The following is a 17,500-nucleotide window of genomic DNA, read 5'->3' on the forward strand; positions in this document are numbered from 1 at the left end:
TTCCTAAGTTGGCCACAAGTACCCATGAGGTATCGAGAAGGTTCACCCGAAGGACATAATATGTCCCAAAGTACCGATAGAGTACCCACAAATAGCACCGCGTTGGCCTAAGTTGGCCAAAAGTACCGATAGAGTACCCACAAGTAGCACTGAGTTGGCCTAAGTTGGCCAAAAGTACCGATAGAGTACCCACAAATAGCACCGAATGGGCCTAAGTTGGCCAAAAGTACCGATAGAGTACCCACAAGAAGCACTGAGTTGGCCTAAGTTGGCCAAAAGTACCGATAGAGTACCCACAAATAGCACCCAGTTGGCCTAAGTTGGCCAAAAGTACCGATAGAGCACCCACAAGTAGCACCCAATTGGCCTATGTTGGCCAAAAGTACCGATAGAGTACCCACAAGTAGCACCCAATTGGCCTATGTTGGCCAAAAGTACCGATAGAGTACCCACAAATAGCACCGAATGGGCCTAGGTTGGCCAAAAGTACCGATAGAGTACCCACAAATAGCACCGCGTTGGCCTAAGTTGGCCAAAAGTACCGATAGAGTACCCACAAAGAGCACCCAATTGGCCTAAGTTGGCCAAAAGTACCGCCAAGTAGCACCATAGAGGCCCGAGTAGAGCGAAATGTGGGCCAAATTGAACATTTGAAAATTTTTACAAGTCCAGAAAATTTTCTAAGTCCAGAAAATTTTCTAAGTCCAAAGAGTTGGACAAATTTCCTTAGGCCCAAAGGTTGCACTGAATGTTCCTAAGTTGGCCATCAGTACCCATGAAGTATAGCGAAGGTTCACCCGAAAGACACAATACGCCCTAAAGTACCCACAGAGTACCCACAAGTTGCACCCAATTGGCCTAAGTTGGCCAGAAGTACCGACAAGTACCACCATAGAAGCCCGAGTAGAGCGAAATGTGGGCCAAAGTACCGAGTAGTTGCCACAAATGCCCAAATGGATACCAAAATGTGGTACCAAGTACCTAACTGTTGCAACAAATGCTAGCTTTCTGAGCAAAAGCTGTGGACCAATTTCGTAGAAGAACCGCCTAGGCGAAAAGGCAAAAATCGCCGAAGCTGGCCCGCTCGCAGAGCTCGCGGGCCAGGAGATACTCATAGGGCGATTTACTAGAGTGGGGAACTTGAGAATTTTTGTGTCCGAGACTTTGGGCAACTTCGCGGCCGCCCCCTTAAAGTAAAAGATTTTCTCTGGGTGCCTAAAATTCGCAATTCCCTCAAAGTCGGGAAGACGTTAAAGTTTTTGCCCAAAAAATGGCCATCGATTTAAGGTGATTTTCCAATAAGAAAATGCTTCCTATTTTGAATTTTTTCGAATATTTCCTAAACTAAGCGTCGGAGCACATGGCCGTGGAGGAACTTTTGGTAGCTTTTGGCAAGGGCTATCGGATGAAATAATGCGAAAGGCCATCGGAGCGATATTGGATTAATGCGGGCCCATAAACGTACCTAAGAAGTGAAAATTGGTACCTTGCACGCAGGATGCAAGAAATGCTTGAGTGTTAACCAACATCGGTACCAAGTACCTAGGTTATATCGAGTGCGTAGATGGAAGTCGGTACCAAAGGGAAACCTTCCTAGGCTAGGTGCACGCAAGTGAGTATGGATCGATCAGTAGAAAGATGGGAAGCCATAGGAAACCTTCCTAGGCTAGGTGCACGCAAGTGAGTATGGATCGATCAGTAGAAAGATGGGAAGCCATAGGAAACCTTCCTAGGCTAGGTGCACGCAAGTGAGTATGGATCGATCAGTAGAAAGATGGGAAGCCATAGGAAACCTTCCTAGGCTAGGTGCACGCAAGTGAGTATGGATCGATCAGTAGAAAGATGGGAAGCCATAGGAAACCTTCCTAGGCTAGGTGCACGCAAGTGAGTATGGATCGATCAGTAGAAAGATGGGAAGCCATAGGAAACCTTCCTAGGCTAGGTGCACGCAAGTGAGTATGGATCGATCAGTAGAAAGATGGGAAGCCATAGGAAACCTTCCTAGGCTAGGTGCACGCAAGTGAGTATGGATCGATCAGTAGAAAGATGGGAAGCCATAGGAAACCTTCCTAGGCTAGGTGCACGCAAGTGAGTATGGATCGATCAGTAGAAAGATGGGAAGCCCAAGGAAACCTTCCTAGGCTAGGTGCACGCAAGTGAGTATGGATCGATCAGTAGAAAGATGGGAAGCCCAAGGAAACCTTCCTAGGCTAGGTGCACGCAAGTGAGTATGGATCGATCAGTAGAAAGATGGGAAGCCCAAGGAAACCTTCCTAGGCTAGGTGCACGCAAGTGAGTATGGATCGATCAGTAGAAAGATGGGAAGCCATAGGAAACCTTCCTAGGCTAGGTGCACGCAAGTGAGTATGGATCGATCAGTAGAAAGATGGGAAGCCCAAGGAAACCTTCCTAGGCTAGGTGCACGCAAGTGAGTATGGATCGATCAGTAGAAAGATGGGAAGCCATAGGAAACCTTCCTAGGCTAGGTGCACGCAAGTGAGTATGGATCGATCAGTAGAAAGATGGGAAGCCATAGGAAACCTTCCTAGGCTAGGTGCACGCAAGTGAGTATGGATCGATCAGTAGAAAGATGGGAAGCCCAAGGAAACCTTCCTAGGCTAGGTGCACGCAAGTGAGTATGGATCGATCAGTAGAAAGATGGGAAGCCCAAGGAAACCTTCCTAGGCTAGGTGCACGCAAGTGAGTATGGATCGATCAGTAGAAAGATGGGAAGCCATAGGAAACCTTCCTAGGCTAGGTGCACGCAAGTGAGTATGGATCGATCAGTAGAAAGATGGGAAGCCCAAGGAAACCTTCCTAGGCTAGGTGCACGCAAGTGAGTATGGATCGATCAGTAGAAAGATGGGAAGCCATAGGAAACCTTCCTAGGCTAGGTGCACGCAAGTGAGTATGGATCGATCAGTAGAAAGATGGGAAGCCCAAGGAAACCTTCCTAGGCTAGGTGCACGCAAGTGAGTATGGATCGATCAGTAGAAAGATGGGAAGCCCAAGGAAACCTTCCTAGGCTAGGTGCACGCAAGTGAGTATGGATCGATCAGTAGAAAGATGGGAAGCCATAGGAAACCTTCCTAGGCTAGGTGCACGCAAGTGAGTATGGATCGATCAGTAGAAAGATGGGAAGCCCAAGGAAACCTTCCTAGGCTAGGTGCACGCAAGTGAGTATGGATCGATCAGTAGAAAGATGGGAAGCCCAAGGAAACCTTCCTAGGCTAGGTGCACGCAAGTGAGTATGGATCGATCAGTAGAAAGATGGGAAGCCATAGGAAACCTTCCTAGGCTAGGTGCACGCAAGTGAGTATGGATCGATCAGTAGAAAGATGGGAAGCCATAGGAAACCTTCCTAGGCTAGGTGCACGCAAGTGAGTATGGATCGATCAGTAGAAAGTGGGAAGCCCATTACCAAATGCCCTAGTGAAGACCGTAAACGAATATCATGAACCGATAAGGAGCACCAAATGCCCTAGTGAAGACCGTAAACGAATATCATGAACCGATAAGGAGCACCAAATGCCCTAGTGAAGACCGTAAACGAATATCATGAACCGATAAGGAGCACCAAATGCCCTAGTGAAGACCGTAAACGAATATCATGAACCGAGAAGTAGCAACGAATGCCTGAAAAAGTACCAAGTCCTCGGTATAGAGTAACGAGAGTTAACCGCCGTGATGTATGCAATGTGGGCAGCCATTGCATGGGTTCTGGACTTGGTACGCGAATAACTTTTTTGCTAGACATCGGACAAAGTTGACGTGGAAGAACGAAATGTAGCATTTGATGCCACCTATCCAAAACTTTTTCAAGATTGAAGATCCGATCGATACAGCCTGAGTTATAGGCAAAAGTTGGTGCAAAAACGAGCATTTTTAATGGTGAAAAATCGGTACTCCTCGAATAGCTCCTGTTGGAAGCATCGGACCACATGGTCGTGGAGGAACATATTGTAGCGCGCGGTGTCAAGTATCGACACCCAAAACCGCATGTCCGATGGACGGAAAATGACCAAGTTATAGTGAAAACTTGGTTGCACCAAATTCCCGAAGAAGTGCAACGAGAAGGTGAATGCGATGGTTGTTCGTCGAATAGCTCCGGCCACAGACATGGTAGCGATTAGTGGTGCATGGAAGAAATCTAGCCACAAGTGCCATCTACCCATGGCCAGAAGAAAGTGTGGCCATATCTTGGATACCGGCGGAGCTATGGGGCAAATATGGGCCAAAAATGGTGCAAGTTGGACCAAAAATCCGAAAAAGTACCTAGGTAAATGCGATGGTTGTTCGTCGAATAGCTCCGGCCACAGACATGGTAGCGATTAGTGGTGCATGGAAGAAATCTAGCCACAAGTGCCATCTACCCATGGCCAGAAGAAAGTGTGGCCATATCTTGGATACCGGCGGAGCTATGGGGCAAATATGGGCCAAAAATGGTGCAAGTTGGACCAAAAATCCGAAAAAGTACCTAGGTAAATGCGATGGTTGTTCGTCGAATAGCTCCGGCCACAGACATGGTAGCGATTAGTGGTGCATGGAAGAAATCTAGCCACAAGTGCCATCTACCCATGGCCAGAAGAAAGTGTGGCCATATCTTGGATACCGGCGGAGCTATGGGGCAAATATGGGCCAAAAATGGTGCAAGTTGGACCAAAAATCCGAAAAAGTACCTAGGTAAATGCGCAGGTTGTTCGTCGAATAGCTCCGGCCACAGACATGGTAGCGATTAGTGGCGCATGGAAGAAATCTAGCCACAAGTGCCATCTACCCATGGCCAGAAGAAAGTGTGGCCATATCTTGGATACCGGCGGAGCTATGGGGCAAATATGGGCCAAAAATGGTGCAAGTTGGACCAAAAATCCGACCAAGTGCGCGAGGCGCTTTCGTGAATAGCTCCGGCCACAGACATGGTAGCGATTAGTGGTGCATGGAAGAAATCTAGCCACAAGTGCCATCTACCCATGGCCAGAAGAAAGTGTGGCCATATCTTGGATACCGGCGGAGCTATGGGGCAAATATGGGCCAAAAATGGTGCAAGTTGGACCAAAAATCCGAAAAAGTACCTAGGTAAATGCGATGGTTGTTCGTCGAATAGCTCCGGCCACAGACATGGTAGCGATTAGTGGTGCATGGAAGAAATCTAGCCACAAGTGCCATCTACCCATGGCCAGAAGAAAGTGTGGCCATATCTTGGATACCGGCGGAGCTATGGGGCAAATATGGGCCAAAAATGGTGCAAGTTGGACCAAAAATCCGACCAAGTGCGCGAGGCGCTTTCGTGAATAGCTCCGGCCACAGACATGGTAGCGATTAGTGGTGCATGGAAGAAATCTAGCCACAAGTGCCATCTACCCATGGCCAGAAGAAAGTGTGGCGATATCTTGGATACCGGCGGAGCTATGGGGCAAATATGGGCCAAAAATGGTGCAAGTTGGACCAAAAATCCGACCAAGTGCGCGAGGCGCTTTCGTGAATAGCTCCGGCCACAGACATGGTAGCGATTAGTGGTGCATGGAAGAAATCTAGCCACAAGTGCCATCTACCCATGGCCATAAGAAAGTGTGGCGCTATCTTGGATACCGGCGGAGCTATGGGGCAAATATGGGCCAAAAATGGTGCAAGTTGGACCAAAAATCCGAAAAAGTACCTAGGTAAATGCGATGGTTGTTCGTCGAATAGCTCCGGCCAGAGACATGGTAGCGATTAGTGGTGCATGGAAGAAATCTAGCCACAAGTGCCATCTACCCATGGCCAGAACAAAGTGTGGCCATATCTTGGATACCGGCGGAGCTATGGGGCAAATACGGGCCAACAATGGTGCCAGGTGGACCAAAAATCCGACCAAGTGCGCGAGGCGCTTTCGTGAATAGCTCCGGCCACAGACATGGTAGCGATTAGTGGTGCATGGAAGAAATCTAGCCACAAGTGCCATCTACCCATGGCCAGAAGAAAGTGTGGCCATATCTTGGATACCGGCGGAGCTATGGGGCAAATATGGGCCAAAAATGGTGCAAGTTGGACCAAAAATCCGACCAAGTGCGCGAGGCGCTTTCGTGAATAGCTCCGGCCACAGACATGGTAGCGATTAGTGGTGCATGGAAGAAATCTAGCCACAAGTGCCATCTAGCCATGGCCAGAAGAAAGTGTGGCCATATCTTGGATACCGGCGGAGCTATGGTGCAAATATGGGCCAAAAATGGTGAAGTTGGACCAAAAATCCGACCAAGTGCGCGAGGCGCTTTCGTGAATAGCTCCGGCCACAGACATGGTAGCGGTTAGTGGTGCATGGAAGAAATCTAGCCACAAGTGCCATCTAGCCATGGCCAGAAGAAAGTGTGGCGATATCTTGGATACCGGCGGAGCTATGGGGCAAATATGGGCCAAAAATGGGTAAAATTGTACGGTCCAAAGCCAAGGGTAAATTTTTTTATTCCTCTAATAACTTCTAGCACAGACATTGAATCGGTTGGTGATGTATGGATGAAATGTAGCAAACAGTTGGAACTACCCATAAAATCTTAAAGATTGACGATCCAATGTATAGAACCGGAGTAATGTGCGATACTTGGTGAAAAATCGAGTGAAAAATTAGCTATAAACTGTTTTTGGCCCATAACTCGAATACTAGACATCGGAAGGGGGGGTCGTAGAACGATTTTTTGTTGCCCTATCGATTCCCTATCGAACGAGCAAAAGTTGTTTTTTTGACCAAAAAGGACCCCTACTCTAGTAAAATTGGCCTGATTTTACTAGTCCCCGGTACCCGTACAGGCAAAATGAGCAAAATGCTCAAGTATGAATGGTTTTTGGCTAATAACTCGAATACTAGACGTCGCAGGGGGGTGTCGTGGAACAATTTTTGGTAGCCCTTGAAATTATCTATCGAATGACATATACTTGATTTTTGGCCAAAAAGTTCCCTAGACTAGTAAAAATCGCATCATTTTACTAGAGTCGGGTACCCTGGACGAAAAACCGCTTAAGTTGCGGTTTTTGGCTAATAACTCGAATACTAGACGTCGCAGGGGGGTGTCGTGGAACAATTTTTGGTAGCCCTTGAAATTATCTATCGAATGACATATACTTGATTTTTGGCCAAAAAGTTCCCTAGACTAGTAAAAATCGCATCATTTTACTAGAGTCGGGTACCCTGGACGAAAAACCGCTTAAGTTGCGGTTTTTGGCTAATAACTCGAATACTAGACGTCGCAGGGGGGTGTCGTGGAACAATTTTTGGTAGCCCTTGAAATTATCTATCGAATGACATATACTTGATTTTTGGCCAAAAAGTTCCCTAGACTAGTAAAAATCGCATCATTTTACTAGAGTCGGGTACCCTGGACGAAAAACCGCTTAAGTTGCGGTTTTTGGCTAATAACTCGAATACTAGACGTCGCAGGGGGGTGTCGTGGAACAATTTTTGGTAGCCCTTGAAATTATCTATCGAATGACATATACTTGATTTTTGGCCAAAAAGTTCCCTAGACTAGTAAAAATCGCATCATTTTACTAGAGTCGGGTACCCTGGACGAAAAACCGCTTAAGTTGCGGTTTTTGGCTAATAACTCGAATACTAGACGTCGCAGGGGGGTGTCGTGGAACAATTTTTGGTAGCCCTTGAAATTATCTATCGAATGACATATACTTGATTTTTGGCCAAAAAGTTCCCTAGACTAGTAAAAATCGCATCATTTTACTAGAGTCGGGTACCCTGGACGAAAAACCGCTTAAGTTGCGGTTTTTGGCTAATAACTCGAATACTAGACGTCGCAGGGGGGTGTCGTGGAACAATTTTTGGTAGCCCTTGAAATTATCTATCGAATGACATATACTTGATTTTTTGACCAAAAAGTTCCTAGACTAGTAAAAATCGCATCATTTTACTAGAGTCGAGTACCCTGTACGAAAAACCGCTATAGTTGCGGTTTTTGGCCAATAACTCGAATACTAGACGTCGGAGGGGGGTGCCGTAGAACAATTTTTTGTAGCCCTTGAAATTACCTTTCGAATGATATATAGTGGTTTTTTGGTCAAACAGTGACCCCGAGACTAGTAACCCTCCATACACAAAACCGCCTAAAAAGTTTTGGTTTTGCAAAATTTTGAAAAGTGCGTCAAAAAAATTTTTTCAAAAAGTACCAAATCGTGATCAGAACTCACTATAGACCATAAAAAGTGAAATCCGATGGTCATTTGCAACACTTGGTCAATCGAGAAAAATTTCACTTTTTTACTAGAGTCGGGTACCCTGAACGAAAAATCGCTCAAGTGATGGTTTTTGGCCAATAACTCGAATACTAGACGTCGGAGGGGGGTGCCGTAGAACAATTTTTTGTAGCCCTTGAAATTACCTTTCGAATGATATATAGTGGTTTTTTGGTCAAACAGTGACCCCGAGACTAGTAACCCTCCATACACAAAACCGCCTACAAAAACTTTGTTTTGAAAAATTTTGAAAAGTTCAAAAAAATTTTTTTTTCAAAAACTACTAAAACGTGATAAGAACTTACTATAGACCATGAAAAGTGATATCCGATGATAATTTGCAAAAGTTGGTAACTAGTAAAAAATTTCACTTTTTTACTAGAGTCGGTGCAACGAGAAAAAAAAAGTCCGTGATGGAGAAAAATGGCACGTTTTCCACGCCTGTACGCTTTCGTTTTCTATATAGGGGGTAGGTGAGCCAGAAGCATGAATTTGACTGAGTACGTATCTTTATGAATTGGGCCCTTCTAAATCGATTGAGACTACCCCCAGGACGATCGGACGACTGCTTCTGGCTCAAAATGTGGTTTTTAGATTTTGATCGTCAATTATGAGAGAAAAAATCGATTAGAAGTAAAGATACGAAATGCTTGGTCTAAGTTGGGAAACGACTTCGGATATTTGTTGGACGTTGTCGTAGAAGGTCCGAGGACCAAGGAAAAGTGATTTCCAAGTGGATTTATGCACTATTAGTCGATGGTAAGATGTGAAATTAGTAGAACTTACCATACAGTTTGCGAAGTTGAAGCAATCGGTTGGTGAATATGGTACTGTCTGTCCAATTTGGTGGTTCGGAATGAGTGAAACGATGTTGATGATGGATAGACGTTCCGATTGCCCCCGATCGGGGAACATATAGTGGTCTTTAAGGTCCAAGTACCTATGTTTTGGTAAGCAGAACTGAGAGTTAAAGGATGAAAGTCGGCCATTCCTAATATCATCCTATCGGTGGTTCGCGAGTTGTTTGAGGACCGGAGCAGCTCGCGATGAAACGGTCCTAGGGTATTGGTTATCCATCCAAGGAAGAGTAAATGCGATCCTAGATGTGTGTCGTTGGCCGTTCTACCGGTATCGCCTATCGATGAGATATCGACGGGCATGCCTTACTCGAAAGTTGAATTCTAGGATCGATGGTCAAACAGACCTATGAGCGATAAACCAAACTGAACACGTATTGATGTCGGCTTTTCCTATCATTTGATGCCGCAGGTTGTTTAGGGACCGGAGCAACTTGCGGCCGAGACGGTCCCCGGGGGTTTCTTTCTCCAAGGAGTGGAAACTATTAAGCAAGAGTTGTAGCAAGATACGATCCTCTGATGTGTCGTTGGCCGTTCATGCGGTATCGCCTGTCGATGAGATATCGATGGGCATGCCTTACTCTACCGACCTTCTAATTGAGAGTATTAATCAGGGATCGATGGTCAAACAAGACCAATGAGCGATAAACCAAACTGAACACGTATTGATGTCGGCATTTCCTATCATTTGTCGCAGGTTGTTTAGGGACCGGAGCAGCTTGCGACCGAGACGGTCCCCGGGGGTTTCTTTCTCCAAGGAGAAGAAACGATTAAGCAAAAGTTGTAGCAAGATACGATCCTCTGATGTGTCGTTGGCCGTTCAAGCGGTATCGCCTGTCGATGAGATATCGATGGGCATGCCTTACTCTCCCGACTGGATTACTGAGAGTTTAATCAGGGATCGATGGTCAAACAGACCAATGAGCGATAAACCAAACTGAACACATATTGATGTCGGCATTTCCTATCATTTGTCGCAGGTTGTTTAGGGACCGGAGCAGCTTGCGACCGAGACGGTCCCCGGGGGTTTCTTTCTCTAAGGAGTGGAAACGATTAAGCAAAAGTCGTAGCAATAATCGATCACCTGATGTGTCGTTGGCCGTTCTTGCGGTATCGCCTGTCGATGAGATATCGATGGGCATGCCTTACTCTCCTGACTGTTTAATTGAGAGTTATAATCAGGGATCGATGGTCAAAAAGACCTATGAGCGATAAACCAAACTGAACACGTATTGATGTCGGCATTTCCTATCATTTGTCGCAGGTTGTTTGGGGACCGGAGCAGCTTGCGACCGAGACGGTCCCTTCCCGAAAGATGGTGAACCGAGTCGTCTGGCGTAAAAACCGGACGACTCGAAAGGGCTTGACCCTTTCAAGTGAGCGATAATCACATTCTACGCTCAGTTCGACAGCTACAAGGCAATCACTCGCTATGTTCAGAGCTAATACATGCAACATGCCGGCATTGTTTCCACCGACGCATGGATTCAAGACTGGTGCACTTATTAGTTAAACCGTTCGCCTCCGGGTGTTTCGAGTTCAAGTCTGGATGAGGATTGATCTTGCTGGTAATAGCTTGAGCCCTTAAGGGGTCGAAGCGTACATCTTGAGACCATGTACAACATATTACCAAATCGGCACCATGGGTTCTGGTGCAAGTGATGTAACCGTGAAAGATGTTGAGCAGCCCAACATCGGTTTACACACGCATAATAGGAAGGCAGCGCTGTCGACTGGTCAGTCGTGTAAGAAGTGTGCATTATCGATCACAAATATATTGGTGATCTGTAGGTTGCGCATACACCATGCCCGGTGTAAAGTGCCGTGGTCCCCCCCGGGGGGCTGCATCAAACCGTTCGCCACGCGAACTACCCAATGGAACGAACTCGATGCATTTAATAAGAAGAAGAGATGATAATGAAACACGGTCGATTTAAGAGTTGAAAACGTTGAAATGCCTATAAGCAAGTCTTAAGTTGGTGGTGACCGTTACGCCCCAACAAATTGGTGCCTTACCCTACACCAAAGAGCCATTCAACATGGTTCAAGTGAGCGATAATCACGCTCTACGCTCAGTTCGACAGCTGCAAGGCAATCACTCGCTAAGTTCAGAGCTAATACATGCAACACGCCGGCATTGTTTCCACCGACGCATGGATTCAAGACTGGTGCACTTATTAGTTAAACCGTTCGCCTCCGGGTGTTTCGAGTTCAAGTCTGGATGAGGATTGTTCTTGCTGGTAATAGCTTGAGCCCCTGAATAAGGGGCCGAAGCGTACATCTTGAGAGTAAATGTACAACATATTACCAAATCGGCACCGTGGGTTCTGGTGCAAGTGATGTAACCATGAAAGATGTTGAGCAGCCCAACATCGGTTTACACACGCATAATAGGAAGGCAGCGCTGTCGACTGGTCAGTCGTGTAAGAAGTGTGCATTATCGATCTCCAATATATGAGCTCAGTATGACAGCCCAATTGGTAATCCTCGGGACCTCCAGAAAGGAAGCTGGATGAGGATTACCAAATCGAAAGTTGATAAGTGTAGTGGTACCACTTAGTCAACTTGTATCCCGAAAGATGGTGAACCGAGTCGTCTGGCGTAAAAACCGGACGACTCGAAAGGGCTTGACCCTTTCAAGTGAGCGATAATCACATTCTACGCTCAGTTCGACAGCTACAAGGCAATCACTCGCTATGTTCAGAGCTAATACATGCAACATGCCGGCATTGTTTCCACCGACGCATGGATTCAAGACTGGTGCACTTATTAGTTAAACCGTTCGCCTCCGGGTGTTTCGAGTTCAAGTCTGGATGAGGATTGATCTTGCTGGTAATAGCTTGAGCCCCTGAATAAGGGGTCGAAGCGTACATCTTGAGACCATGTACAACATATTACCAAATCGGCACCATGGGTTCGGGTGCAAGTGATGTAACCGTGAAAGATGTTGAGCAGCCCAACATCGGTTTACACACGCATAATGGGAAGGCAGCGCTGTCGACTGGTCAGTCGTGTAAGAAGTGTGCATTATCGATCACAAATATATTGGTGATCTGTAGGTTGCGCATACACCATGCCCGGTGTAAAGTGCCGTGGTCCCCCCCGGGGGGCTGCATCAAACCGTCCCGGGGGGCTGCATCAAACCGTTCGCCACGCGAACTACCCAATGGAACGAACTCGATGCATTTAATAAGAAGAAGAGATGATAATGAAACACGGTCGATTTAAGAGTTGAAAACGTTGAAATGCCTATAAGCAAGTCTTAAGTTGGTGGGTTCGTTGTGCCCCAACAAATTTGGTGCCTTACCCTACACCAAAGAGCCATTCAACATGGTTCAAGTGAGCGATAATCACGCTCTACGCTCAGTATGACAGCTGCAAGGCAATCACTCGCTAAGTTCAGAGCTAATACATGCAACACGCCGGCATTGTTTTCCACCGACGCATGGATTCAAGACTGGTGCACTTATTAGTTAAACCGTTCGCCTCCGGGTGTATCGAGTTCAAGTCTGGATGAGGATTGTTCTTGCTGGTAATAGCTTGAGCCCCTGAATAAGGGGCCGAAGCGTACATCTTGAGAGTAAATGTACAACATATTACCAAATCGGCACCGTGGGTTCTGGTGCAAGTGATGTAACCATGAAAGATGTTGAGCAGCCCAACATCGGTTTACACACGCATAAGGGGTTTATTGTTATCTGTAGGTTGCGCATACACCATACCCGGTGTAAAGTGCCGTGGTCCCCCAGGGGGCTGCATCAAAACGTTCGCCATGCGAACTACCCAATGGAACGAACTCGATGTATTGAAAGAGATGAACAATTAATAGCGAGAATAGGGGCCCGGAAGCAATTCCGCGGCCCTACGGTCGATTCAAGAGTTGAAACGTTGTACAATCGTGGATAGCACCTAGTGCTAATATGGTGAGAGATAATGTGTGAGGAAATTTAGTTTCCTAAAGTTTAGTTAGTGGTTTCCGTTGTGCCCTAACAAACTTAAAGTTGGTGGTGACCGTTACACCCCAACAAATTGGTGCCTTACCCAACACCAAAGAGCCATTCCATATGGTTCTAGAGAGAGAGAGTTGTGTGGAAATTTATTTCCCACTAAGCGAGTGTGTGTCTGTAGTGGAACGAATTCTGGTTGATCCTACCAGTAATATACGCTTGTCTCAAAGGTTAAGCCATGCATGTCTAAGTACAAACATAAATGAATGTGAAACCGCATAAGGCTCAGTATAACAGCTATAATTCACAAGATCATCCTACCACTAGTTACTTGGATAACTGTGGAAAATCCAGAGCTAATACATGCAACATGCCGGGACTGTTGCCCTCGCGGGTAGCTGAACTGGTGCACTTATTAGTTAAACCAATCGCCTCCGGGCGGCTTGAGTTGAAGTCTGGATAAGGACGCAGATCGTATGGTCGCTTGTCGACTGACGACAGATCTTTCAAATGTCTGCCCTATCAACTATTGATGGTAGTGTAGAGGACTACCATGGTTGCGACGGGTAACGGGGAATCAGGGTTCGATTCCGGAGAGGGAGCCTGAGAAATGGCTACCACATCCAAGGAAGGCAGCAGGCGCGTAAATTACCCAATCCCAGTACGGGGAGGTAGTGACGAGAAATAACAATATGGACCTCTCTAACGATGGTCCATAATTGGAATGAGTTGAGTATAAATCCTTCAACAAGGATCAAGTGGAGGGCAAGTCTGGTGCCAGCAGCCGCGGTAATTCCAGCTCCACTAGCGTATATTAAAGTTGTTGCGGTTAAAACGTTCGAAGTTGATTCCCCGTCCAGACTCGCGACCGCCGCGGGCGCCCGGTTACACGCCGGGATCGTCCGTGAGCGTGCTCGCGGCTGCGACTCACAATGGTGTGTACTTGGGCGTTACTCTGTGAACGAGTACCGTGCTACCGGTTAACTCCGGCACGGGCTCCTCATGGTGCTCAAGATACTCACATTTACCTTGAACAAATTAGAGTGCTCAAAGCAGGCTAAGACAAAGCGTCCGGCCCCCCCGTGGGGTTGGCGTTGGCCGAGAATAATCTTGCATGGAATAATGGAATATGACCTCGGTTTATACGATTTCGTTGGTTTGTCAGAAACCTAGAGGTAATGATTAACAGAAGTAGTTGGGGGCATTGGTATTACGGCGCGAGAGGTGAAATTCGTAGACCGTCGTAGGACCAACTGAAGCGAAAGCGTTTGCCATGGATGCTTTCTTTAATCAAGAACGAAAGTTAGAGGATCGAAGGCGATTAGATACCGCCCTAGTTCTAACCGTAAACGATGCCAATTAGCAATTGGGAGACGCTACCCCTATTCGGTGCTCTCAGTCGCTTCCGGGAAACCAAAATCGGGTTCCGGGGGAAGTATGGTTGCAAAGTTGAAACTTAAAGGAATTGACGGAAGGGCACCACAAGAAGTGGAGCTTGCGGCTTAATTTGACTCAACACGGGAAAATTTACCAGGTCCAAACTTATCGAGGTAAGACAGATTGATAGCTCTTTCTCAAATTTAAGGGTAGTGGTGCATGGCCGTTCTTAGTTCGTGGAATGATTTGTCTGGTTAATTCCGATAACGAACGTGACTCAAACATGCTAACTAGAACGCTGTCAGCAGTGCGCCTCCGGGCGCACCTGACGTTACAGCCGGGCGGCGCCTTCACGGGCGGTCGTCGGCTACGTTTGCCCTGCTTAGCGGGACAACTTGTGTTTAGCAAGCTGAGAATGAGCGATAACAGGTCCGTGATGCCCTTAGATGTTCTGGGCTGCACGCGTGCTACAATGTGGGTCGCAGCGTGTTCTCGCCAATAGGCGCCCCCATTCCGAGAGGAACGGGAAATCACTAAAATGCCCATCTAGTCGGGATTGGGGACTGCAACGGTCCCCATGAACCTGGAATTTCTAGTAAGCACTAGTCATTAGCTAGTGCTGATTACGTCCCTGCCCTTTGTACACACCGCCCGTCGCTACTACCGATGGATTATTTAGTGAGGTTTCTGGAGGCTTACCTTCCGCGGTTCCTTCGTGAGCTGCAGCTGGCATGGCTGAAGTTGACCGAACTTGATGATTTAGAGGAAGTAAAAGTCGTAACAAGGTTTCCGTAGGTGAACCTGCGGAAGGATCATTACTGATGATCGTCCGCGAGTGACCAACCATGGGCTGCCTTCGGTGTAGCTCGGTCGCTCGCTTGCTATGTGTCAGAATTTGTTGAAAGCCAACTCGTTCGTTGTACACTTTGATGGGTGACCATCACTGTGTCCCCGTGCCGAGCTAGATCTCCCCTAGCCGTAAGGCACTTGAACGCCCCTTCGACGACGAGTTGCATGTGTGTGGTATGTGTCAGAATCTGGTGAAGCTTTCTGCATGTGATGTGCCTTGTGTGGATCCGTGGCCATTGCATTGTGTCTGGTGCTTAGATACCCAGACACTTAGAACGCTTGCGCGGAAAGCAAACTCGATCGTTGTACACTTTGATGGGTGACCATCACTGTGTCTCCGTGCCGTGCTAGATCCCCCCTAGCCGTAAGGCACTTTGAACGCCCCTTCGACGACGAGTTACAAGAGTGTGGTATGTGTCAGAATCTGGTGAAGCTTTCTGCATGTGATGTGCCTTGTGTGGATCCGTGGCCATTGCATTGTGTCTGGTGTGTAGGTACCCAGACACTTAGAACGCTTGCGCGGAAAGCAAACTCGATCGTTGTACACTTTGATGGGCAACCATCACTGTGTCTCCGTGCCGTGCTAGATCTCCCCTAGCCGTAAGGCACTTTGAACGCCCCTTCGACGACGAGTTACAAGAGTGTGGTATGTGTCATAATCTGGTGAAGCTTTCTGCATGTGATGTGCCTTGTGTGGATCCGTGGCCATTGCATTGTGTCTGGTGTGTAGGTACCCAGACACTTAAGCAAACTCGATCGTTGTACACTTTGATGGGCGAGCATCACTGTGTATCCGTGCCGTGTAAGAGCTCCCCTGGCCATCAGGCACTTGAAAGGTCCTTCGACGACGAGTTACAATAGTGGTGTGTTAGATACGTCAGATTACGGTGTCTACTAGTGTGCAATACGTATCCGGCTACGGCACGGAACGAACGGGAACTGTGGTGCAGACAAACAAGAGTTAAGCCTATTAGTCATTAACTCTAAGGACGGGGCCATGGGGCGGTACACAAAGGATACGGATGAGCGAGTATGCAGGCCCAATACTCAATAGCTCGATCCGATCCAAGCACATGAGTTGACTGCGGCGTCAGGTTAACCAATGTGCTAGATTCTATTTGGCCAGTAGAATCTTGTGTCTTATGCGATTTGATACCAAGACACCAGAACGAAAGTTAGTTGAAGAGTTATTAAACTCTTATGAAGTATGGTTGTGCAATCACAACTTATGACTTTAACCTATAAAGTGGATATGGACTTGCAATTATAACATGGAATCTCTACACACCCCATGAGCTCGATCCAATCCACGCACACGAGTTGCCTGAGTAGCGACAGGTATACCGATGTGCAATACGTATCCGGCCACGGCACGGAACGAACGGGAACTGTGGTGCAGACATACAAAGAGTTAAGCCTACTAGTCATTAACTCTAAGGACGGGGCCATGGGGCGGTACGCAAAGGATACGGATGAGCGAGTATGCAGGCCCAATACTCAATAGCTCGATCCGATCCAAGCACATGAGTTGACTGCGGCGCCAGGTTAACCAATGTGCTAGATTCTATTTGGCCAGTAGAATCTTGTGTCTTACGCGATTTGATACCAAGACACCAGAACGAAAGTTAGTTGAAGAGTTATTAAACTCTTATGAAGTATGGTTGTGCAATCACAACTTATGACTTTAACCTATAAAGTGGATATGGACTTGCAATTATAACATGGAATCTCTACACACCCCATGAGCTCGATCCAATCCACGCACACGAGTTGCCTGAGTAGCGACAGGTATACCGATGTGCAATACGTATCCGGCCACGGCACGGAACGAACGGGAACTGTGGTGCAGACATACAAAGAGTTAAGCCTACTAGTCATTAACTCTAAGGACGGGGCCATGGGGCGGTACGCAAAGGATACGGATGAGCGAGTATGCAGGCCCAATACTCAATAGCTCGATCCGATCCAAGCACATGAGTTGACTGCGGCGCCAGGTTAACCGATGTGCTAAGAGAGTTGTTCCTGGGCCTTCAAAGTGACTTCAAAACTATCTTAGCGAATGGTGGCCATGGGCGTAGACATGAGCCACAAGTCACAAGGCCTGGGACTATTGGGTAATAAAGACAACTTAGTCAGAAAGTTAGTCTTTGGACGTACCACCGGGATTGTGTTACATTGGGAACCTTACTATAAAACCCTAGGCAGGGGATCACTCGGCTCATGGATCGATGAAGACCGCAGCTAAATGCGCGTCAC

The 17,500-nt window shown here is 47.1% G+C and overlaps 1 long non-coding RNA gene and 1 other non-coding gene across 2 annotated transcripts in view; both read left to right on the forward strand.

Annotated features, from left to right (window-relative positions):
• Positions 1-11,417, forward strand: part of LOC125774198 (uncharacterized) — a 24,925-nt gene extending 13,508 nt beyond the window's left edge. Inside the window, exon 2 of the long non-coding RNA XR_007420666.1 lies at positions 8,622-11,417. This is a non-coding gene — a long non-coding RNA (uncharacterized LOC125774198). The remainder of the gene's footprint in view (positions 1-8,621) is intronic.
• A 6,020-nt stretch (positions 11,418-17,437) lies between these two features.
• LOC125774203 (5.8S ribosomal RNA) overlaps positions 17,438-17,500 on the forward strand; it is a 158-nt gene continuing 95 nt past the window's right edge. The window contains exon 1 of the ribosomal RNA XR_007420669.1: positions 17,438-17,500. This exon is cut by the window's right edge and continues 95 nt beyond it. This is a non-coding gene — a ribosomal RNA (5.8S ribosomal RNA).

Source organism: Anopheles funestus, assembly GCF_943734845.2.
Source record: "Anopheles funestus chromosome X unlocalized genomic scaffold, idAnoFuneDA-416_04 X_unloc_91, whole genome shotgun sequence".
NCBI classification, from domain to species: domain Eukaryota; kingdom Metazoa; phylum Arthropoda; class Insecta; order Diptera; family Culicidae; genus Anopheles; species Anopheles funestus.